The sequence below is a fragment of the Mus caroli genome, unplaced genomic scaffold, assembly GCF_978045245.1.
Source record: "Mus caroli unplaced genomic scaffold, Mus_caroli_1 scaffold_5, whole genome shotgun sequence".
NCBI classification, from domain to species: domain Eukaryota; kingdom Metazoa; phylum Chordata; class Mammalia; order Rodentia; family Muridae; genus Mus; species Mus caroli.
In genome coordinates, this window is record NW_028227260.1 from 62,045,358 (window position 1) to 62,072,202 (window position 26,845).

Sequence of the window (26,845 nt, forward strand, 5' to 3'; positions counted from 1 at the left end):
TATCTCCTGTCTTGCTCTTACATAAGCATATGGGAGCTAATAGTAATTAACTAGTCACACTGTTGTTAAAAGGGCCAAGTTCCATGATATTCATTGCATTCAATGGAAATTTCAAATGAGCAACGCAAATATAAAAGATATTATCACATAGAACATCCATAACTAGGAAATTTATAAAGTATCCAAATGATGTTTTCATTCAACTCAATGCATGAAAATCTAAATTTCTACTCAAGTAGAATGTCATAAAATATGCTGATATCACTGTTGCCTCAATATGGGAATTTCTAACCAAATATATAGTAGCACATTATTGTGTGTTTTAAATGTTCAAGAAGCAAAGGAATAACTCAACATATGATGTTCAGTGCCAAATGGCAATAATGGAGTTGTTTCTTTCAGCTTAGCAACACACTGTTATTCTACTTGGTTTCTAGGACACACATACTTTAGGTCTGAATGCTTAAGAGTCCAATTAGCACATGGAATTTAACTAGAGATACATGACCAACTGATCTGGCAACACACTTTCAGTTTTTCTTCCACACAGTAATCACAATGAGAATATTTAATATCATGGATTAAAGTATTCAATACAGAGTAAATCTCTATTTTTTGTTGTTCTTTGGCCCTATTTTATAGAGAGCCAAAACTGAAAAATTTCAAGTATGCCTTGCTGACCAATGCCCAGTTCTTTGGCATCACCTCTCCCCACACTGTCTCATCCCCTGCCACCAAGAACTCTTCTGTTTCCCAGTGCCCCCGTGACCCTTCTATTTTTATAATGCTTTGAGTGGAGGATGCAATATGATGATGGCATGCTGGCATAAGATCAAAGTTAAAGTAACAGTTTTTGAGGAGGAAGGGGTAAGATGACCGGACCATGTGAACAGAGCCTGTTAAAAAATTTTGGTTGCTTGACTGAAAAATTCAGGTGTGAGTTTATAAATTACTGTTGTAACTGTACTTCAAATTTTGTTTTAATTGAATTCGAAGAGAACTTAGCTTATTTTATAAGAGAAACTAACTAGGGGAGTAAGGATATAGAAATATTTTAATATCCAAGTTCAAATACATTTGTCACACATTTAGTGATATTTACAGCTCTAATGAGCCAATGGATTCTTGAGCAAATGAATCATTTATGCACATAAAATAACTAAGGTGATTTTAATACTACCACATCAAGCATTTCTGGGATTCCTTTGCTACTTCTGGCTCTCCCTTTATCTGTTCATGAGACATTAGGAACTGTCAACTCTAATGTGATATTTATATCTGATGCACTCACTTGTTCACACTGCCCAGTTCCCAAACTGAAGGAAGCAAGTATTTGTGCCAAAGGCTCTCAACAAGTACAGGATAACATTTCTTCACAGAAGAAAAATATAGGGACAACTGCCTTTGATAAGTAATTTCTAGAAACCCAATATAGCAGCTGGTGCCTGCCTTTGAGCAAGGCATGTACTGGAAGCTGTGTTGACCTGAGTAGCTCTTGGACCTGGCAGCTCCAGCTGAAAATGGAATGGGGTGGATGGAGAATGAGGAGAGATATGCAAGCTTAAGGAGGAAGACAAAGAAAGCACATTTATAGGAAATCATACTATGTTCCTATGTATATTTATTATGTACCACTAAGGGAAAAACCATTGTTTTTTGGGCTTTTGTTGGTTGGTTGGTTGGTTGGTTGGTTGGTTGGTTGGTTGGTTGGTTGGTTTGGTTGCTTAGTTGGTTTGGATTGGTTTGTGTTTTTGAGGTAGTGTTTCTCTGTGTAGCCCTGGCTGCCCCAGAATTTTCTCTGCAGACAAGGCTGGCCTTGAGCAAGCAGAGATCTGCTTGCCTCTGAATCAATGAATGTTTTAACCTTGCAAGATAACCTTGTAATACAAACCCTTGGAAATAGCAAAGGCCTTGTTTGAAACTAAGGAAGTGGATTTTAAGCAAGACGATGTCAAGAGCACACAGACTTTTTGAGGTACAGAGAATCTGGAAAGTGAAAGAAAAACCTAGCACATAAATATTACCTTAAACAGCTCTAGAATAGAACCAAGACCATTACCTAGAGACTGTGGTAATTATCATTTATCCCCTGGCTGAACTCAACAAATTAGCCGACTCTAGTAATAATACCCATGATTGCATAGTTTCTTTTTAACAAATGACTACAATTAGTAATGATAGTATTTACTCACATAAGTTCAATCCAATGAATAATACTAATATACTCTCAAGTGCACAATGCATTAATTCAAGTAAGTTTATGTATAAAGTGATGGTATTTCAAAATCTAAGCAAATGCATGTGTTATTGCCGAGAAGGGGAGTCTTCAGACGGCCTTGCCTATGGAAGGTGAGCAGATACCTAGGGAACACTACACATAGTTATACTTCCTCTTTTCTGTAACTTTCCTTTGTGTAGTGAGGCAGGTCTGGGAAGGTAAGCTTAGAAAACATTTAAAGTGCTCCAAAGAGAAACTGACACCCAGAATTATAATTACAAATCCTTTCCTCCATGAGAGGAAAAAAAAAACATTGGGAAAAGTATCATATGTAACTCTTTCATAATTCTGGAAATTTCTTAAAGGCAAACCATAATCTAAGGGGAGGAGTGATAAACTAACATTACTAAGAACAGAATACTTTGGGGAACTTGGCCTGTTTACATGTCCCTCTTCCTTCTTCTATTTAGAGGTTCTACAAGAACTCAAAATTCCTGCCAGTCAGAACATGCTTGAATGCATCACTTTCTCCTGAGGGCATTTACTGAGGTAGTTATGGCAAACATTATAGCTGGCTGATGCGGTGATAACATTTCAGGAAAAAAAGAAACAGAACAAAACACTTTTAATAAAAGGTCGTAGGTTTGGAAAACTGTGATAGAGAATCAGATGTCAGCCAAACAGAATCATCTGGTGCTTTCTCTACATAAGTATACAGCTATTCACGCTCCCTTCATGAAATGAAAGGAAATCAGGTATGGTGCCATGGTACTTGTTATTAGTATAAGAAAATGAGATATCCCACTGAAGAAAGAGAAAGAAAAAAAAGAGTTACCCTCCCCAACTGCCAGCAATTCTTGTCACAGAAAGAGGCACCACTCACTTGTGAGGAAAGAATTATGATAGATTTGGAATGCAGTACCATTTCAGGCACAGTAAAACAGTGTTGGGTAAAGCCCCTGACTCCTACCTACCAAGGAGCAAATACCTGTGAACTGAGCCACTGTAACTGCCCTGGATCAAGTGTCTGGCTCCAATACCAAATGACAGAGCAAGAAGCAGAGCTCCTCCCACTAAAGGGAAAAGTACAAAATACAATGCAGCCCTCTATCTGTGCATAGTGTCAGGCTGCCATGGTGACTACAAGAAACCACTGAAACCTGAAGGTGCCACATACAGAGCTCAGATAAACCCGTCAGACAGGCTCCAGAATGAAGAGGAGACCTATGTACTTTGGGATAGAATCAAGTTTCAGGTACATCAGTTCCAGCCCTGAAATGAGTTGTCATCTTCCTAACACTGTACAAGGTCTAGTAGCTGTTGAACTTAGATGTGACCCAGCTCAGCAAATCTACCATAACATGTATCTATTTGTAATGCTTTTGGTCCATAAGTCCAATTCAGCTATAGAGAGCCCATAGCAGCAAGAAAATTGGTCTACATCCAGTCTTATTCTGGTAGGAGACAAAGGACTGCAGGCCCAGACTTTGATACACTTTGGTGGCATTGGTGTTACATGTAGGCTTACAGCTGATTCATCAATGATGACTGCCTAGAGTCAGGCAAAAATCTGCATTATCTAACCACAGACTAGGAACAATAGAACAAGGTGCCTGTCTGATGTCAGCCCTATAAAGATGCTTCTGGGGCTACTCTTTTTACTTTATTCACTTATTTTGAACATTACAATAGTGTAGTTGGGACAAATATGAACACAAATTTCCCTCTTGTTCTGAAACAATAAAAGTAATCCAAAATTAAACTCCTAACATATCAGGGCCATAGTGCCATCCAATGCTGAAATAATGAACATGACTATAGAAAATAGGTAGATTTTTAAAGAAGAAAGGCACAAATTCAGCTTAGGAAGACTGGAATCAATAACTGATCTTCAACTGTCCAGATAACATCTATGCTGACAAATAAAAGATTTCAAGAACTGTGACTTTACCTAACAAGACCACGTAAAGAACAAGACACTATTAGATCATAGCCAGTATGGGAAAACTTCCAGAGAATTTTAAGCAACCCTGAAGATAAATTCAATGGGTTTCCAGAAAACAGGAATGTTTTAATACTTTACTAGAAAAATTTCCCAGACAGAAGAAACTTCAAAAACTAAACGTAAAATCCTTAGGTTGAAAAGTACGTTCATACCACAACTCCTCCTGCAATCTCAGATCATCAAACCACTCTCTACCCCACAGCTACTCCCACATCCCAGGAGGGCTGTTCCAACCTGAGACACACAGGTGAGATGCCCATGCCCCAATGCCCTTGTCTGCTGAGTAACATATAAAAGCAAACCTATCAGAATTACACCTGACTTCTCAAGAAAGACTCTAAAAGCCAAAAGGGCCTGCACAAAAGTTTTGCATACTATAAGAGACTACAGAAGCCAGCCCAGACTATTATACCCAGGAAAATTCTCTATTACCATAGATGAAGAAACCAAGATATTCCACAACAAAACCAAATTTAAACAATATCTTTCTATTAATCCAGCCCTACAGAGGATACTAGAAGGAGAATGCCAACACAATGAGGGTAACTAGATCCCACTAAACACAAGAAATTAATTATCTCACAGCAAAACCAAAAGAAGAGAATCATATAGTATCACCACCAACATCAAAATAACAGTAACTAACAATCATTGGTATTTAATATCTCTCAATAGCAATGGACCCAATTTACCAATAAAAAGGCACAGGCTAACAAACTGGATGTGTAAACAGGATCCATCATTCTGCTGCATACAGGAAACACACCTCAGCACACAGATTGACACTACCTGTAAATAAAGGGCTGAAAAATATTATCCAAGCAAGCAGACTCAAGAAACAAGCTAGAGTAGCCATTTTAATACCTAGTAAAATGGACTTTAAACCAAAAGTAATCAAAAGAGTTAGCAAAGGACACTTAATACTGACCAAAGAAAAATCCAGCCAGTTCTGAATCTCAATTCTGAACATCTATGCTTCAAATTCAAGGGCACCCAAATTTGTAAAAGAAACCTTACTGAAGCTCAACTCACATATTGAACCCCATACAATAATAGTGGGGTACTTCAACACCCCTCCATCACCAATGGATGGATAGCAGAAACAAAACAGAGAAACAGTGAAACTAACAGATGTTATGATCCAAATGAATCTAACAGATATCTACAGAACCTTTCACCCCAAAACAAAAGAATATACCTTCTTCTCAGTACCTCGTGGAACCTTCTTCAAAGCAAGCTTACTATAGATGCAAGAAGATTGAAATAACCCTATGTATTCTATCAGATCACCACAGACTAAAGGCTGGACTTGGACAACAAAAACAATAGACAGCCCACATACTCATGGAAACTGACCAACTCTCAACTCAATGATCACTTGGTCATGTAAAAAATAAATTTAAAGACTTTCTAGAATTCAATGACAATGAAGGCACAAAATATGCAAACTTATGAGACACAGTAAAAGTAATGTTAAGAGAAAAGTTCATAGCATAAAGTGCCTTCATGGAGAAATTGGAGAGATCTCATACTGACACATTAAAAGCACACCTGAAAGTTCTAGAACAAAAAGAACAGACACACCCAAGAGGAGTAGATGGCAGAAAACTGTAAAACTCAGGGTTGAAATAAATCAATTAGAAACAAATAAAATAATACAAAAAAAATCAAGAAAAACAAGAGCTGCTTTTTTGAGAAAAACAAAATGGTAGACAAATTCTTAGCCAAACTAAAAGGCACAGAAATGGTATGTAACTTAACAAAATCAGTAATGAAACAAGAGATATAACAACAGAAACTGTGGCAGTATTAAAAATCATTAGGTCTTACTTCAAAAGCCTGTAGTTTACAAAATTGGAAAATCTAAATGAAATGGATAATTTTCTTGAAACAAATCAGTGGCCTTTCTTTATACAAATGATAAACAAGCAGAAAAAGAAATTAGGGAAACAACATCCTTCACAATAGACACAAATAATACAAAATATCTTGGGGTATCTCTAACCAAGCAAATGAAATATCTGTATGGCAACAACTTCAAGTTCCTGAAGAAAGAAATTGAAGAAGATAACAAATGATAGAAAGATCTCCCATGCTCATGGATAGGTAAGATTAACATAGTGAAAATAGCTATCTTACCAAAAGCAATCTGCAGACTCAATGTATTCCCCATCAAAATTCCAACATAATTCTTCACAGACGTGAAAAGAACAATTCTCAACTTCATATGAAAAAACAACAACAACAAACTAGGATAGCCAAAACAACCCTGAATAATAAAAGAACTTCTGGAGGAATCACCATCACTGACCTCAAGCTACATGACAGAGAATTAGTGATTTAAAAAAAAAAAAAAACCTGCATGGTATTGGTTCAGAAACAAACAGCTTGATCAATGGATTCAAACTGAAGTCCAAGAAATAAACTCACATGCCTATGAACACTTTATTTTTGACAAAGAAGCCAAAACCATACAATGGAAAAATGAAAGCATCTTCAACAAATGGTGCTGGTCTAACTGGATGTCAGCATGTAGAAGAATGCAAATAGATCCATATTCATCACCCTGCACAAAACTCAAGACCTTGTGGATCAAGGACCTCAACATAAAACTGGATACACTAAATCTAATATAAAAGAAAGTGGGAACTAGCCTTGAACAGGTTGGTACAGGAGGCAGTTTTCTGAACAAAACATCAATGGCTCAGGCTCTAAGATCAACAACTAATAAATAATACCTCGTGAAACTGAAAAGTTTCTGTAAGGCAAAGGACACTGTCATTAGGACAAAATGGCAGACTACAGACTGGGACAAGATCATCCTGAGTGGTGCTCACTTCAGCAGCACATATACTAAAATGGAAAGGATTCAGAAAAGATTAGCATGGCCCCTGCACAAGGATGACATGCAAATTCGTGAAGCATTCCATATTAAAAAAAAAAAGAGAAAGAAAGAAGAAAATATCATCTTGAGTGTGATAACCCAGACCAAAAAGGATGTGCATGATGTGAACTCACTATTATGTAGATATTAGCCAAAATTTTCAGAATCCCAATGGTACACCACACATACCAATGAAGTTAAAGGAGAAGGAAAGGCCAAGTAAGGATGCTTAAAGCCCACTTAGATGGGGAAATAAAATTGTCATAGGAGGCAGAGGGAGGGAAGGAACTAGGTAGGAGAGGGGAAAGAGAAGGGAAGGGGGAATCAGGTGTGAGGAGAGACAGGAGAAAGGGCCAGAGAACTGGGGGAATGAATAGAAATTTGAAGCTTCCAGGCCTAGTGGGGTGTGGGGAGAATCTCCAGGAAATCCCAGAGACCTGGGATGGTGGAAGCTCCCAGGCATCAATGTTTGTGAGCTTAACCAAAATGCCTAACAGTTCATAAATGGAACCTGAAGAGGCCACCTCCTGTAGCTAGGAAGTACCCCTAGTGGAGGGATAAGGACACCAACCCAAGCATTAAACTTTCAACCCAAATTTTGTCCTGTCTAAAAGAAACGCAGGGACAACAATGGAGCAAAGACCAAAGGAATGGACAACCAATGACCAGCCCAACTTGAGACACATCCCATGGGAAAGCACCAATCTATGACACTATGATACTCTTTTATGCTTGCAGAAAGGAGCCTAGCATAACTGTCCTCTGAGAGGCTCTACCCAGCAGCTGACTAAAACAGATACAGATAACCACAGCCGAACATTGAATGGAGGTTTCATACTCTTATCGAAGAGTTAGAGGAAGGATTGAAGGCCTTTAAGGGAATAGTAACTCTACAGGAAGACCAACACAGTCAACTAATCTGGACCCCTGGGAGATCTCAGAGACTGAACTGCCAACCAAAGAACATACATACAAGGACTGGTCTGAAGTCCCTAGCACATATGTAGTAGACATCTAGCTCAATCTCCATGTGAGTCTCTCAACAACTAGAGCAGAGGCTATGCTCACAACTGCAAGCAATCAAGGAATGCTTAAAGCAAGAGAAATATCCTTCTTCAGGAGGAGAAGAGCACACCAGCTGGTTATCCAGTACCAAGTAGCCAGTCCTGAAAACATACATACAAACATTATTTACACTGAACAGATTGTATTTATGTATTTCAAAACACATACATATGAACAAGTGCAAGGTAACTACATAGGAAGGATTGCATGGAGGAAAGAAGGGGAGAAAATACATAATTATAATGTTACAAAATAAAAACAATAAATATAAATAAATATAAATATGCCAAGGAAAAAAGAAAAAATAATGATGATGAACAAAGGAAGCTCTTGCAAACTTTGAGACTACATAAAAAGACCAAATAGCTGGGGTTTTAGGATTCTAATCTTAGTATTGCCAAAGATGGATAAATCTTAACCAAAGACAAGAAAACAGACAATTTTCCAAACCTATAAAGGGAAACAAATAGCCACATATATGAAAGGCATTTTTTTTTAGTCAAGTCATGCTATACTCAAGCCCAGAAAGTTTATAGATAAAGAAAATAGATGCTGAAGAAATAAAGAGCATCAAAGCAAGACAAACAGACTTTTCTGCATACGCCTCACTGGCCAGAAAAGAATACTTGGTATTTTCACAGAAGTTGAGGAAATAAAGTTTCAGTCAGCATTCTGTCCTAATCCTAAACCAAACTTCATCCCATGACTTTTTTTGAAATTCATGTCAGTCACTCAAACAGCATTTTTTAAGTCAAATGTTCTAATACAATACAGTAAAAAAAAAAAAAAATCAATTTGATCTGTGCTGAAGAATGTCAGAGAACACCTGAAGCTTTCTCTTTCTGTAAATAAAATATTATGCAAGAGCAGAAAACTTTAGATGTACTAAAAGTGCAGTTCATAACATATAAGCTGAGCCAAAGTGTTTAAAACAGCATTGCTGGAGTTGGCATGGAGTAATGAATAGCATGTGTAGCAGAAAATGTGATGCTATGTTTGGAACCAAGGCTACAGTGAACGTGTGTGGTACAAAACAGGTGAGTGCTACCCAAAGCACCACAGGTCAGTGCACATTCAGAAACCTTTTCCTATTGCCAAATTGTTCACCACACCCAACATTCAGCTATGTAACCTCAGTTTAAGACGTTGTACCTTCTTTGGAAACATCCTAACATAAGCACTCAGAGCTGTGTGGGCTCCTAATCACCTATACATTTCCCAATCCAGTCTAGTTGACAGTTGAGCCTAATCATCATGTGAGTTACAAAACAGATGTGGTGAGGAGTTATTTATGAACAATCAATGTAAATGGCTATGAATTGAGTTTTCAAATTAAGAGACAGGGAGTGACCAAACTTTTTTTTTTTAATTATAAGACCCAATTACATGTTGCTTAAAAGAAACTTCAGGAGGAGAGATGGCTGAAATCACCAGGTGATAAACTAGAGGGTAATGGGAGGGAGAGAAGCAATACTCTAAAGTGAGTGAATGTAGAAAAGTACTGAGGTTACAGTAGGAAAGAAAGAAAGAAAGAAAGAAAGAAAGAAAGAAAGAAAGAAAGAAAGAAAGAAAGAAAGAAAGAAAGAAGAAAGAAAGAAAGAAGAAAGAAAGAGAGAGAGAGAGAGAGAGAAAGAAAGAAAGAAAGAAAGAAAGAAAGAAAGAAAGAAAGAAAGAAAGAAAGAAAGAAAGAAAGAAAGAAAGAAAGAAAGAGAGAAAGAAAACTTTAGAAAATGGAACAGAGAGTCTTCTGGTGTGTCCAGTCCCAAGTAAGGAGCACTCAGCTTTAAGTGTAATGAGTACAGCTTCAGACGGTGAGAGCCATGGCTAAGACAAAGAGAGAGTCTCAGAAAATACACACTGTTCTTTCAATATCAAATAATCTAGAGAGAAGAAAGATAGGAGCTGTGTGAGTAAGAGATAAAAGCTGCATGAAAGACAAAGACCATGAGTAGGGGTGATAAATACTCAAAAACACAGTTAACACGGTCTCTTTCCTCAGTTTATTTGCAGTCTAACCAGAGAGAAATCAGGGAAAAGGACAGAAGCTACCTCAGAGTGAAAGGCTGGAAAACAATTTTCCAAGCAAATGGTCTGAAGAAACAAGCTAGAGCAGCAATTCTAATATCAAATAAAATTGACTTCCAACCCAAAGTTATCAAAAAAGATAAGGAGGGGCACTTCATACTCATCAAAGGTAAAATCTACCAAGATGAACTCTCAATTCTGAATATCTATGCTCCAAATACAAGGGCAGCCACATTCATTAAAGAAACTCTAGTAAAGCTCAAAACACACATTGCACCTCACACAATAATAGTGGGAGATTTCAACACCCCACTCTCACCAATGGACAGATCCTGGAAACAGAAACTAAACAGAGACACATGAATATTAACAGAAGTTATGAAACAAATGGATTAAACTGATATCTACAGAACATTTTATCCTAAAACATAAGGATATACCTTCTTCTCAGCGACACATGGAACCTCCTCCAAAACTGACCATATAATTGGTCACAAAACAGGCCTTAACAGATACAAAAATATTGATTATCCCATGCATCCTATCTGATCACCACAGACTAAGCTGATCTTCATTAGCAACATAAATAATAGAAAGCCAACATTCACATGGAAACTGAACAAGACTCTACTCAATGATTCCTTGGTCAAGGGTGAAATAAAGAAAGAAATTAAAGACTTTTTAGAGTTTAATCAAAATGAAGCCACAACATACCCAAACTTATGGACCAAAATGAAGGCAATCCTAAGAGGAAAACTCATAGCTCTGAGTGCCTCCAAAAAGAAACTAGAGAGAGCATACACTAGCAGACTGACAGCACATCTAGAAGCCCTAGAACTAAAGGAAGTAAAATCACCCAAGAGGAATAGACAGCAGGAAATAATCAAACTCAGGGCTGAAATCAACCAAGTGGAAACAAAAGGAAATATTCAAAGAAGCAACCAAACCAGGAGCTGGTTCTTTGAGAAAATCAACAAGATAGATAAACCCTTAGCCAGACTCACTAGAGGGCACAGGGACAATATCCCAATTAACAAAATCAAAAATGAAAAAGGAGACATAACAACAGAACCTGAGGAAATCCAAAACATTATCAGATCCTACTACAAATGGCTATACTCAACAAAACTAGAAAACCTGGATGAAATGGACAAATTTCTAGACAGATACCAGGTACCAAAGTTAAATCAGGATCATATTAAGAATCTAAGCAGCCCCATTTCTGGGAACACCAGGGCCAAAATAATGGGAATGGGTGGGTAGGGAAGTGGGGGGGGGAGCGTATGGGGGACTTTTGATATAGAATTGGAAATGTAATTGAGAAAAATACGTAATAAAAAATATTAAAAATTTAAAAAAAAAATCCAAAAAAAAAAAAAAAAAAGAAATAGAAGCAGTCATTGATAGTCTCCCAATGAAAAAAAAACCCAGGACCAGATGGATTTAGTGCTGAGTTCTATCAGACCTTCAAAGAAGACCTAATCCCAGTTCTTCACAAACTATTCCACAAAATAGAAACAGAAGGTAGTCTACCCAACTCATACTATGAAGCCACAGACTAAGACTAAGCCACAGAGTAATACTCTGATACCTAAACCACATAAAGACCCAACAATGAAAGAGAACTTCAGACCAATATCCCTTATGAATATTGATGCAAAAATACTCAATAAAATATTCGTAAACCGAATCCAAGAACACATCAAAACAATCATCCATCATGACCAAGTAGGTTTCATCCCAGGGATGGAGGAATGGTTTAATATACGGAAATCAATCAACCGTAATCCACTATATAAGCAAACTCAAACACATGATCATCTTGTTAGATGCTGAGAAAGCATTTGACAAAATCCAACACCCCTTCATGATAAAAGTTTTGGAAAGATCAGGAATTCAAGGCCCATACCTAAACATAATAAAAGCGATCTACAGCAAACCAGTAGCCAACATCAAACTAAATGGAGAGAAACTCGAAGCAATCCCACTAAAATCAGGGACTACACAAGGATACCCACTTTCTCTCTACCTATACAACACTGTACTTGAAGTTCTAGCTAGAGCAATTCGACAACAAAAGGACATCAAGGTGATACAAATTGGAAAGGAAGAAGTCAAAATATCACTTTTTGCACATGATATGTTAGTATATATAAGTGAACCCAAAAATTCTACCAGAGAACTCCTAAACCTGATAAACAGCTTCAGTGCAGTAGCTGGATATAAAATTAACTCAAATAAATCAATGGCCTTTCTCTACACAAAGGATAAATGGACTGAGAAAGAAATTAGGGAAACAACACCTTTCACAACAGTCACAAATAATATAAAATACCTTGGTGTGACACTAACTAAAGAAGTGAAAGATCTGTATGATAAGAACTTCAAGTCCCTTAAGAAAGAAATTGAAGATCTCAGAAGATGGAAAGATCTCCTATGCTCATGGATTGGCAGGATCAATATAGTAAAAATGGCTATCCTGCCAAAAGCAATGTACAGATTCAATGCAATCCCCATCAAAATTCCAACTCAATTCTTCAGTGAGATAGAAAGGACAATTTTCAAATTCATCTGGAAAAATAAAAAACCTAGGATAGCAAAAACTATTCTCAAAAATAAAAGAACCTCTGGTGAATCACCATGCCTGACATTAAGCTGTACTACAGAGCAATTGTGATAAAAAAAAAAAAAAAAAAAAACCTGCATGGTACTGGTACAGTGAAAAACAGGTAGATCAATGGAATAGAATTGAAGACCCAGAAATGAATCCACACAGCTATGGTCACTTGATCTTTGACAAGGGAACTAAAAACATCCAGTAGGAAAAAGATAGCATTTTCAACAAATGGTGCTGGCACAACTGGCGGTTATCATATAGAAGAATGCGAATTGATCCATTTTTATCTCCTTGTACAAAGCTCAAGTCTAAGTGAATCAAAGACCTCCACATAAAACCAGAGACACTGAAATTAATAGAGGAGAAAGTAGGGGAAAGCCTCGAAGATATGGGCACAGGGGAAAAATTCCTAAGCAGAACAGCAATGGCTTGTGCTGTAAGATCAAAAATCGACAAATGGGACCTCATAAAATTGCAGAGCATCTGTAAGGCAAAAGACACTGTCAATAAGACAAAAAGGCCATGGACAGATTGGGGAAGGATTTTTACCAATCCTCAATCTGATAGGGCACTAATATCCAATATATACAAAGAGCTCAAGAATCTGGACTCGGAAAATTCAAATAACCCCATTAAAAATGGGGTTCAGGGGCTGGTGAGATGGCTCAGTGGGTAAGAGCACCCGACTGCTCTCCCGAAGGTCCAGAGTTCAAATCCCAGCAACCACATGGTGGCTCACAACCATCCGCAACGAGATCTGGCGCCCTCTTCTGGAGTGTCTGAAGACAACTACAGTGTACTTACATATAATAAATAAATCTTAAAAAAAAAATGGGGTTCAGAGCTAAACAAAGAATTCTCAACTGAGGAATACTGAATGGCAGAGAAGCACCTGAAAAAATGTTCAACATCCTTAATCATCAGGGAAATGCAAATAAAAACAACCTTGAGATTCTACCTCACACCAGTCAGAATGGCTAAGATCAAAAATTCAGGTGACAGCAGATGCTGGCGAGGATGTAGAGAAAGAGGAACACTCCTCCACTGCTGGTGGGATTGCAAGCTTGTACAACCACTCTGGAGGTCAGTCGGGAGGTTTCTCAGAAAATTGGACATAATACTACCAGAAGATCCAGCAATACCTCTCCTGGGCATATACTCAGAAGAAGTTCCAACTGGTAATAAGAACACATGTTCCACTATGTTCATAGCAGCCTTATTTATAATAGCCAGAAGCTGGAAAGAACCCAGATGTCCCTCAACAGAAGAATGGATACAGAAAATGTGGTATATTTACATAATGGAGTACTACTCAGCTATTAAAAACAATGGATTTATGAAATTCTTGTACAAATGGATGTATCTGGAGAATATCATCCTTAGTGAGGTAACCCAATCACAAAAGAAGTCATTAGATATGCACTCACTGATAAGTGGATATTAGCCCCAAAACATAGAACACCCAAGATACAATTTGCAAAACACAAGAAAATCAAGAATAGCTAAGACCAATGGGTGGATACTTCATTCCTCTTTAGAATAGGGAACAAAATACCCATGAAAAGAGTTACAAAGTTTGGAGCTAAGACAAAAGGATGGACTATCCAGAGACTTCCCCTTCTGGGGATCTATCCCATAATCAGCCACCAAACCCAGACACTATTGCATATGCCAGAAAGATTTTGCTAAAAGGACCCTGTTATAGCTGTCTAGTATGAGGCTATGCCAGTGCCTTGCAAATACAAGTGGATGCTCACAGTCATCTATAAGATGGAACACAGGGCTCCCAATGTAGAAGCTAGAGAAAGTACCCAAGGATCTGAACGTGTCTGCAAACCTATAGGTGGAACTACAATATGAACTAACCAGTACCTCCAGAGCTCATATTTCTAGCAACATATGTAGCAGAAGATGGCCTAGTCGGCCATCACTGGGAAGAAAGGCCCCTTGGTATTGCAAACTTTATATGCTCCAATACAGGGGAATGCTGGGGCCAAGAAGTGGGAGTGGGTGGGTAGGGGAGCAGGGTGGAGGGATGGTATAGTGAACTTTCAAGAGAGCATTTGAAATGTATATAAAGAAAATATCTAAAGAAAGAAAGAAAGAAAGAAAGAAAGAAAGAAGAAAGAAAAAGAAAGAAAGAAAGAAAGAAAGAAAGAAAGAAAGAAAGAAAGAAAGAAAGAAAGAAAGAAAGAAAGAAAGAAAGAAAGAAAGAAAGAAAGGGCTTCCTGTGTACCCCCGGGGGGCTGGGGTTCGCGGGATCCGCGGTGGAATCGGCACAAGGATTATGAAGACAGTAAAGACTGTATCCTGGAGCTGCTTTCTCTGCCAGAGAGTCCAGGTGGCACCGCCGCTTTAGAAGGGTCTCTATCTGTGCCTTGTATTTTCTGTGAAGAACATTTTCCCATGGCTGAACAATGCAAACTTTTGAAGCACGTGATTATCGAGCATAAGAATGTCATAGCTGATGTATTGCTCGTTGCAGATTTCCAAAGGTACATTTTATACTGGAGGAAATGGTTCACTGAACAGTCCATCACTGATTTTTGCAGCGTGATAAGAATCAATTCCACAGCTCCATTTGAAGAACAAGACAACTATTATTTGTTATGTGATGCAGTACCAGAAGATAGAATCCTCAGAGAAGAACTTCAGAAACAGAAACTGAAAGAAGTTCTGGATCAGCAACAGGGAGAGCGAAATGATACAAGCTTTCATGGTGTGTGCATGTTTTGCAGTGAGGAATTTCACAGAAACAGATCTGTTCTGTTGAACCACATGGCCAGAGAACATGCTTTCAACATTGGCTTGACAGACAACATTGTAAATTGCACTGAATTCCTATGCACATTACAAAAGAAACTTTACAGTGTTTGTACTGTGAGAAGACCTTCAGAGACAAAAACACCCTTAAAGATCACATGAGAAAAAAAGCAGCATCGTAGGATCAATCCAAAAAACAGAGAATATGACCGATTCTATGTCATCAATTACTTGGAACTCGGGAAGTAATGGGAAGAGGTGCAGTCAGAAGACAGCCTCAAGCTGCTCGACCTTCAGGAAGATGACTGGTCTGATTGGCAGGAGTACCCAGTCTCTGCTGTCTATCTCTTTTGTGAAAAACAAGAGGAGACGATAGATAAATTGTATGTGGACATGAAGGACACACATGAGTTTGATCTCCTCAGAATAAAGTCAGAGTTTGGATTAAATTTCTATCAGCAAATGAAGCTAACCAATTACATTAGAAGGCAAGTTCACCAATGCAAGTGCTACAGTTGCCATGTAAAGTTCAAATCCAAAGCAGATTTAAGGACTCACATGGAAGACACTAAACACACCTCACTGCTTCCTGACAGGAAGACATGGGATCAACTGGAGTATTATTTCCCCACCTATGAGAATGATACTCTCCTGTGTACACTGTCTGACAGTGAAAGTGACCTAACAGCTCAAGAGCAAACTGAAAATGTTCCCATCATCAGTGAAGATACGTCCAGACTGTGTGCTTTAAAACAGAGCAGTGTTCTCAACCAATTGCTACTCCAGGGATGCCTGGAAAACTAGGAGAAGCTGCTGCAGGAGCAGTGTCACATGGTTTTCTCCTGTAAGACACAGACAAGTTCAGATTTGATTGTCCACACAGCATTATTCACAGCTGAAATCATGGTTGTTGTTAATGAAAAATTTTCAAGAAATAAGAAAAATAAAACATTTTAAAAAATAAAATAAAAATAAAAAGTTTTAAAATTAAAAAAAATTTAAAGATATCCCTGCCAAGCCAGCAGCTAAGTGAGATGAGAGGCAAATCATTTCCTGAATGTCATAACCCACACTGGGAACCTAGGACAAGGGTCAGGGGACACAGTCTGAGAAGTGGCTTAGAGAATCCCTCTGGCTGAGTGGAAAGAGCACTGATCCAGAACCATGAGGTGTTCTATTCAGTGGAAATCTGGTCTGAGACAGACAGGAGTGAAACTCATCCATTTCCCAAAAGAGGAATAACCAGGGATGGCAAGTGCTAAAAGGTGCCAGGGTCTAAGTTGTGCCAATGGAAAACTTTTTAACAGCCAGCACTATCTAATACCTAGTAACAGAATGAGTGTCCAGAGTAATAACAACCACTCTCATACAGAAAAACACAAATAAGATATGAAATAAACTACTACATAGGATCTGTTCTCAATGAAGATAGCATCATATATACCTGGAGAAGAAGAACAAAGTTAGTAAAGAAACAGAGTCCACATGTCTCCCAAACTACTGCATGGCAGCATCAAGAGAGACTCTGACCCTATTCTATTTCCTTCATTTTCATAGTTCCTTTACTTAACATCTAATTGTGTGAAGCATTGTTCTGTTCTCAATCTCTCTCTGTCTCTGTCTCTGTCTCTGTCTCTGTCTCTGTCTCTCTCTCTCTCTCTCTCTCTCTCTCTCTCTCTCTCTCTCTCTCTCTCCTCTCTCTCTCCTTCCCTCTTTGAAACATGATTGCCCATAGGGCAGCAATTAGCCTGAGGCCTCAGCCTACTGAGTGCAAGGATTTTTTAAAGAGATGGCCATCTGGTTACAGGAAACATATAAGACATCAAACAAATATGAGAAAAGAACCTCCCATCCTGTGTTACAGATAAACACTAAATGGGTAGAAAGTAGAAGAAAAAAACATTGAAAGCTGTGAGGGATGTACCAATCCACAAACAAAGATCATACTAATAGAATATTTCTCAACAAAAGCTCTATAAGCCAATAGAACATGTAATTATATAATTCAAACTTGAAAGGCAGTAACTGCTAAACCAAATCAATTGAAGGAGAAGTAAATACTTACGATAAACAGAGTAAAGGATTTCACAACCAATAGTAATAAGAACCATATGGTATTACCATAAAAACAGACAGGTGGATCAATGGAATTTAATTGAAGACCCACAAGTAAATCTACACACTTATAGACACGATTTTTGGCAAAGAATCCAAAACCATACAATGGAAAAATGAAAGCATCTTCAACAAATGGTGCTGGTCTAACTGGATGTTGGCATGTAGAAGAATGCAAATAGATCCATATCAATTACCTGGCACAAAACACAAGTTGAAGTGGATCAAAGACCTCAACATAAAACCATTTACATTAGACCTGACAGAAGAGAAAGTAGAGATTAGACTTGAACACATTTGGTAACTTCCTGTGTTCTTAGGAGACACACAGGAGACAACTTCCTTAACAGAACCAATTGTGCAGGTACTAAGATGGGCAATTGATAAATGGGACCTTATGAAATTGAAAAGCTTCTGTAAGGTGAGGACACCATCATAAGGACAAAACAGCAGCCTACAGATCGAGAAACAATCTTCACTAACCCCACATCTGACAGAATGCTGATATCCAAAATATATAAATAACTCAGGAAACTAGATATTAACAAATCAACTAATCCAATGAAAAATGGGATATAGATAAATACATAATTCTCAACAAAGGAATCTCAAATGGAAGAGGCACTTAAAGAAATATTCAACATCCTTAGCCATCAGGGAAACAGCAAATGAAAGTGACTCTGAGATTCCATCTTACATCTTTCAGAATAGGTAAGATCAAAGTCACAGTTGATAGCTCATGCTGGTGAAGATATGGAGCAAGGGGCACACTCCTCCACTGCTGGAAGGAGTGCAACCTTGTAAAGACCCTTTGAAAATCAATATGTCAGTTTCTTAGAAAATTAGGAGTCTATTACAAAGACCCAGCTATACCACTACAAAGCATATACTCAAAGAACCCTCCAACCTACCACAAAGACATTTTCTCAATTATGTTCGTAGCATGTTGTCCCTCAACTGAAGAATGGACAAAGAAATGTGGTGTATATACACAATAGAGTACTACTCAGCTATTAAAAACAGTGACATCGTGAAATTTTTAGACAAATGGATGACTAGAAAACATCATCCTGAGTGAGGTAATCCAGAGCCAGAAAGATAAACATGGCATGTACTCACAGTAGATATTAGCTGTAAAGGAAAATCCTGCTACAATCCACAGACCCTGAAAAGCTAAGTAACAAAGTAACAAGGAAGGTTCAAAGTGGGAAACTTCAATCTCACTTTGAGGGGCAAATAGAATATATATCAGGGCTGGATGGTGGGAAGGGTCTTGGGTTGGGGTGGGGATGGGGATGGAAACAGAGGGGATTGGGTAGGAGGAGGATAAAGGGAGAGAGTGCTAGGAAAGACAACTGGAATGGGGGAAGGTGTCTTTGGGATGAGCTAAAAACCTAAGGCTATGGAAACTTCCAGGAATCTATGAGAGTAACCCTAGGTAAGACTCCTAGTGATGGGGGACATGGAGCCTGAATTGGCCATCACCTGTAACCAGGCAAGATTTCCAGTGCTGGAACTGGGACACCAACTCAGCCACAATACCTTCAACCTACAATTTTTCCTTCTTGCGGAGTCTGCTAGGCTAAAGGTGGCACAGAACTTGTAGGAGGGGCCAAGCAATGACTGGCCCAGCTTGAGACCCATGCCACAAGAGGAAGACCACCCCAACACTGACTTAAGGACCCAGAGACCTAGGATAGAAAATGATTCCTAATTATATTCTGGGATACTCATAGATTAGTGCCTAGCCTAGTTGTCATCAGAGACTTCACCTGTCAACTGATGGAAACAGATGCAAATACCAACAGCCAAACATCAGATGGAGTTTAGGGAATCCTTCGGAAGAAGAGGAAGAAGGATTTGATGAGCCAGTGGGTCAAGGACACCACAAAACCCCCAACAGAATCCACTAACCTGGGTCCATAGTGGCTCACAGAGATGGAACTACCAACTAGGGAGCATGCATGAGACTGACCTAGGCCATCTGTACACATGTTACAGTTGTGTAGCTTGGTCTTCATTTTGAACTCCTAATAGCAGGGGCTGTCTCTGACTCTGTTGTCTGCCTTTGAATCCCTTTCCCTTAACTGACCTGCCTTGTCTAGCCTCAGCACAAGATGTTTCTAGTCCTACTTATAGGCCAAAATTGGTTGATATTCATGGTGGAGGGGGCTCCCCTTTTCTGAAGGGAAAGGGAAAAGGAATAGATGAGAAGAGGGACTGGGAGGAGAAGAGGGAGGGGAAACTGCAGTCAAGATGTAAAGTAAATTAATTATTTTTAAAAAAGAAAGGAAGAACTAGGACACAGTCAGGAATAAATAAAAGCCCACTACAACTGAGGCCACATCTTTACCAACCTTGACCTTTCCCAGTGCCAGACCTTAGTTGCTCTCCATGACCCCTTTCATCCTGCAGTTCTCATAGTCCAAAACCAATAGCACATTGAAACTTCTTAGATTACCAAGTTCATCTCCCAGCTTGAAATGGATTCTTGGCCCCCTCTAAATGAAAGCATTTTGTGTTAACACTGAGGGAAATAGTTCCATAAAAATTTCAACTTCATGATGCTTCATGTCCCTTCTTAATCACAGAAGAGTTCTCAGACCCAGCTAACTAACAATGATTGTCCCAGCATAGCAAATCATCTCTGTAGTACTGGTTTCTTTTTGATTGAAGTTCACTCTTCATTCTCAGCTGACCAGAAACCACGAATTCTTAATTCAAATATATCACACAAACACTGATAGAGTCTTTGCCTGCCTCTGAAGCTTCACCAGTCAAGTCTCCATCATCTGTATTGCTCTCAGCATTCTTGTCTTCAAAGTTCCCACAGGACAGAATATTAATCTCTGAGTACTAATGGCTTTTCCAGCTCACAGTTTGAAGAACTTCCACAGTCCTCCCCCAAATAATATGGCTAGGTCTGTAAAAGAAGCAGCTTGCCTTTGGTACCAATTTCTGTACTAGTTTCTTTTGCTGTGAAAAAGAACCATGACCAAAAGCATCTCGAAAAGTAAAGGGTTTGCTTCCTTTTACAGATTAACATCATGAAAAGTCAGGACAGGAACTCAGCAGGGACCAGGAGGCAGAAGCTATGGAGGAATGACACTAACTGGCTTTTGTGCCCTTCCTCCCAGCCTTGGGTGGGCTGAATCAGACCTGTTTCTGCCACAGGCTAGTCCACCTATGGTGGAGTCTTTTGACCTAGGTAAAGTCTTTTGTCTGCCACATCTGCAGCTTCCTGCAAGAAGCTACCTGCTGAGCAGCTGAGCTTGTTTTCCTAATGAGATCCTGACAAAGTGACTGATGAGATCCTGGCATAGTGGGGAATGGGTTCCCCCCTTAAAAATCAGACCCTTAGAATTAAAGTTGAGCCTTGATCAGAGAACTTTGTCTTAGCTCATTATTTCTTTCGCCATCCTTCCCATCCATCTGCAGCTTTCCTTTCAGGAACCCAGTAACCCGTGGCCACTGGTGGCTACAGACTTTCTCTCCATGCCTTGCTCAATCTGCTTTCTTATAAAATCCAGGACCTAGAATGGTGTGGCCTGCAGTGGGCTAGGCTTTCTCATATCAATCATCAATAAAGAAAATGCTCTCACAGACTTGTTTATGGGACAATCTAATGGAGGTACTTTTCTCCCTCTTCCCGGATGACCTTATCTTGTGCCAACTTGACATAAATAAATAAATAAATAAATAAATAAATAAATAAATAAATAAAATAAAAACTATGCAGTACATCACAATAGCCACACATGACCTTATCTTATGCCAACTTGATAAATAAATAAATAAATAAATAAAATAAAAACTATGCAGTACATCACAATAGCCACACATCCAAATATCAAGAGTCAGATTTGGCTAATATTTGCAAAGCACTAGGATAAAACATTCACATTTCCACAAAATTTCTATTGGTCAGTGTTTGATGGTAGAAAAAGGAAATGAAACAAAAAATTTTAGCTTTGATTTATTCCATCTATAACACCAACAGTCATATCAGTGAAGAATTGGGCTTCATGCTTAACTTTGACCAACTAGATTTTCATTGTAATTCATTTGATTCAGCCATTGTTTAATTAGCAAACTCTATGTATTTATATACTTCTTTTTATTTTTAATTTTCTGTGTTTAGTACTTTGTTCCAAGTGCTCACAGTTTAATGGGGGAAAACAGACTCAAAACTTGATTTTAAGCTGGGCAGTGGTGGCACATGCCTTTAATCCCAGCACTTGGGAGGCAGAGGCAGACAGATTTCTGAGTTCGAGGCCAGCCTGGTCTACAGAGTGAGTTCTGGGACAGCCCATAGTCATGGTATCTCTTCATAGCAATAGAATATTGACTAAAATAACTGTTGTATTCTAAGTAGGCAGTAAGAAATTACTTGACTCTGACTGATATGGAAGAGAGGAAAGAAGCTGAGTTATATCTTGAAAATGCATAGCACTTTTGTAGAAAATATATGGGAAGAAAACAATTCACTGTCCAAGGAAGCAGCATGTGTAGACACACTGCTCATTTGCACTCCAGTGATGGGCTTATCATGGTTTACTCATAATAAATGATTAAAAATGATATCATGGAAATATGAAGAGACTTATATTCCCATAGGCAAGTTATGCTTTTCAAAGCCTGTCAGTCAGTATTCAAACACACACACACACACACACACACACACACACACACACACACACACACAAAGCAGAACAAGTATTACATATTCTTTCAGGAAATTAGTTTATGCAACAGTAGGGACTGGTTAGACAAGTTCAAAGTTTACTGAGCAGTCTTGAAGCACAACCCAAAGCTATACTGAGCAGGCTGAATTCTACACACAAATATTCTAACAGCATGAATGCTCCAATATTATATGCCATGTGCTACATGTATCCCTGTTGTTCCATGCAATTCATAAAATCTCGAAATCATCTTTGTAAATTTTCTTTATACCTTAAAAGCATTCTTCCTGTTTCTAAGTTCCACCAGAAAGAATCTTGTCTTGTGTAGACTTCATCGTTAGAAAACCTCTCACTTCCTCAGAACATTAAAGAAGAGAAGGAAGGGTCTCATGAGGAGGCCTACTATAAATATGATAAGTTAGAAATGAAAAGGAGAAGCAATTCACAAATTCTGGGTTGTAAATGACTCATTATGGGTGTCTTCTTCTCTATCATCTGAGCTACTCTATATGCTAGTTAAGTGAATGGAGGAGTAAGTATTGTAATCAATTATTTATAACCTTAGGAGTAAATTCCACCCCAAGGGTTTACTCTTCTATTATAATGTAAGTAATTCAATCAAACCCCCCCCCCAAGATCACTAACACTTCTGTCTTTCTTTCTGTTGGTATGTTCAGATTTAAAAACACAGAGACAGATGTTCAAATATGTCTGTATCTTATATATTTATCTTTGCAAAACTAGATTCCCTTATGAGTTTCCTTTTTCACATCTCCTTTTCTGTATGATTAAATTAATCTCACTAATATAAGATATTATTAATTTCTGGTTGTTTCCATCAGAGAACTTTGGGAAACTTAAATATCCTGTATGCCTTTATAGATATCAGTTGTTTCCATGAGGAAATGCCTTCACCCATCCTTCTTTCTTTGGATTATTCAACATATGACATTTTAGCCATCTTTTATAGTTTGTAAGACATAAAATAAAGAGAAAATTATTTGGGCTGTCCATTGGTGGTATATGCCTATAATCCTAGCACTTGGAAAACAGAAGTAAGTGGATTACAAGTTTAAGGCCAAAGCAAGACCAGCCAGAGCTATATAGTAAGACCACCCTATCTCAAAAAATGAATTAATTCTATTTCATTCATGCTGGGGAAATCTTGGAGTTTATCCTTAAATGAGGTCTGAAAACTGTTTTTCATAGATATGGTAACAAAAGAAACTAGATTGTAGAATGTTCAACAAGGTTCCAGAAGTTCTTTTTTTTTAAACAGTTTAAGACTCAAATAAGGCATCTCTTTAGGTAATTGAAAGAAAGAAATAGGAAAAAGAAATAAAGGGAGAGAAGTCAGGAGGGGCATTATCACCACAAATGGATAGTTTATAGTCCCTGTTTCATACAGGCTCTCATGTGCATACACACACACACACAAAGAGCCTATGTCTTGCCTTTGATTGAGAGTACTTTAAAATATATTAAAGATGTTGTGGTTTGATGTTGCATTTGTCAAAGCATAATTTTGGAGCCAAAGAGGAAGAAGCTCCTCCTCACAACCAAGGGGGGAGGATGTTGTTTTCAATACCCTTCTTCCTCTTCCTTCCCAGAATCTGTAAGGCTCTTGCAAGACCCACAGCTGACCTCAGCCCAATTGAACTTATCTTAAACTCTTGGCCAAGCTTCTCTTGTTCAAGTACAAAGTCTTTGGAATGTCTCATACAAGACTCTATTCTTTTCTCATGACACTTTACTTTCTTTAAATGAGACAAAATACCTTGTTCTAATTTCAGGTTTGAGAGGCAACAAATGTTCCTGCCTATTAGCTACAGCCTTGCTTCCCAATTAACTGAGTCTACCCAGAAATACAAGCTCAGAATAGGTAACCCTTCCCTCCCCACTTGTCTGAGTTAGATGAGTAAATCATCTGAGAAGGGAACCATGAATAATCGTTCCCATAAAAGGCCACAGAATAATTAAGACCTTGCTAAGTCCTGCTTAGGAGATTTGAAGGATTAGGAGATATGAAGGATACTCACCAAGATGGCACTGAAAGCAAGGAAGGAATATCTTACCCCTTCAAAGGCCAAAGCCAACAAGACAGTCCTCAAGGCCTTAAAAGCTAAGAAGAAAATCCTGAAGACCTTGAAAGCTAAGAAGACAGTCCTGAAAGGTGTCCACAGCCACAAAAACAAGATCAGCAGGGCAAGTCACCCACCTTCTGCTGGCCCAAGACCCTGTGACTCCAGAGGCAACCCAAATATCCTTGAAAGAGTGCACCCAGGAGAAACAAGCTTGACCACTATACCACCATCAAATTCCCCGGCGACCACTGAGTCAGCCATGAAGAAGATAGAGGACAACAAGTTTGTGTTCACTGTGGATGTCAAGGCAAAAAAGCAGCAGATCAAACAGGTGGTGAAGTCACTCAATGGTATTGATGTGGCCAAAGTCAATACCCTGATAAGGCCTTACAGAGAGAAGGCATATGTTCTACTGGCTCCTGATTATGATGCTCTAGATGTTGTCATCATGATTGGGATCACCTAAACTGAGTTCAGATGGGTAATTCTAAATATACATGCTTTTTCACTATAAAAATGGAGATATGAAGTCTAGGACCACTAGAAGTCTGAATTGAAAGGAAGAGGGCCCAAAGGTAAAAGGATTAAGAATAGCAAGTCTCATCATAGTTTTTAGGATTTTTGTCTTTCTTTTAAATTGAAGCTACAGTCTGGAGATGATAATAAGTGCATCTGCCATGGCTGTTGGTCAAACCAATGATTCATAAAAGGATGCTAAAGCCTAGAAGTTGGAGGCGCATTCCCAAATTAACCCCATATCATAGTAGCTTTCACTTCAGTTAGCATGAATGGATAAATGCTACCTGCAGTATCCATACCCAGCATAACTATGAAGAAAATTAAAAATGTCTTTTCACACTTCTCTCAAACCCTTGCAATTTAGCTCTTCTAGTTGCTTATCCTGTGACATTAGCAACAGATTCCCTAACACACACACACACACACACACACACACACACACACACACACACACACACACATGCACAAACAAATACACACATACACACCTAGCCTGTGTCCCATAGTCTGTATCTCTTATCTACCTTTGTTCCAATTATCAGCCTTTGTTCCAATTGAGTTGTCAATCACTACTTAAAATATTTGCTGATCATAACTTAGGAGGCAACCCCCTTCAGAAAGTATTTCATACAGGTTTAAGAACAAACAAGCTTTACAACCTCACAAAATACTGAGAGAGTTTAATTAAGAATGGTGAGAAATCAACCCTGAACAGTCAGAAGTCATGGATTCTCTGATGGATTAAGACCACATTATACAACTAAAAACACAAGAGGCCCATTTCTTTATTTGTGTTCTTAATAAAGGAGAAAATAATACTACTAAGCAGCAGATGTAGAATGTATTATATTTTGTTGTTTTCTTAACTGATTTTTTTAAATAAAATAAAACATCAATGATTATTTTTATGCCAGAGATAAAAATCCTTTGTGCCCCATTACTTACCTATTTCCTCATTAACCAAAGAGAATGATTTTCTTAATGAATAGTCTATGCAACATCTATCTGCACATCTAAAACAACAGGGGAGACATTTTGAGATTGACTTTAAAAACTGAGGGCTCCAAACCTTTTGTTTCCCAATAAGGAGTATGACTGTATAAGATGGGGCATGAATTGACGTGGTGATGGAAGATCCAGAAACCAAGAAATTTCCCAGTTATTTTACAAACAATAGGGAACTGCTTAAGTAAATCAAAGGAAATGCATGAGCTGAAAAAGGCTACATTTTAACATAAAGAGGAGGAAGCATTTTACATATACCATGATATAGTGGAGAAATAAAGTCAAATCAAAACAACAGCCGAGCAGGGCTCTACTTTGTAGTGTATACCTGTAATCCCAGAACTAAAGAAGCTGAAACAGGAAGTCAAGGGTTTGAGGATAGTGTGGCAAGTTTCATGTCATCTCAATATAGAAAAACAAAACAAAGCAAAAGTCAGCTAAGAAAATAACAAAATCCAGAGCATTTTACTAGTGCTGGCTAGTTTTATATTAACTTGACAGAGAATCATTTTGGAAGAGAGAGGTTCCATTGAAAAACTGTCCCCACCACACTGGCCTCTGAGTGTGAGGGGTCTCTGCAAATGGCATGGCCAGCACAGTAGCAATCCCAGTGAGGCAAGAAGCTCAGCATTTCTAGACTTTGACTCCAGGTAGTTGATTTTAGGCATATGTAAGTATGGTACATATATGGTACAGGAAATATTTGGGAAAATATTTCCTGGTGTAAAGCAATACCCTGGGCAAAATGGGGCATAATTACATTAGAACTCTACTCAAAGTGCATGCTACTTCTTTAGTGAAGATAGGTTCTATAGATAGGATACAGAGGTTATCTTAAGGGCCTAGGGGAGGCTCTGGTA

The 26,845-nt window shown here is 38.4% G+C and overlaps 1 non-coding gene and 2 pseudogenes across 1 annotated transcript; all 3 read left to right on the forward strand.

Annotated features, from left to right (window-relative positions):
* Positions 1-7,052: 7,052 nt before the first annotated feature.
* LOC115030114 (U6 spliceosomal RNA) lies at positions 7,053-7,159 on the forward strand. Its single transcript, XR_003835742.1, has one exon. It is a non-coding gene; the product is annotated as a U6 spliceosomal RNA (small nuclear RNA).
* Positions 7,160-15,038: 7,879 nt separating this feature from the next.
* LOC110287485 (zinc finger protein 277 pseudogene) lies at positions 15,039-16,526 on the forward strand (annotated as a pseudogene).
* Positions 16,527-24,420: 7,894 nt separating this feature from the next.
* Positions 24,421-24,927, forward strand: LOC110286334 (large ribosomal subunit protein uL23 pseudogene; annotated as a pseudogene).
* The last annotated feature ends 1,918 nt before the right edge of the window (positions 24,928-26,845 follow it).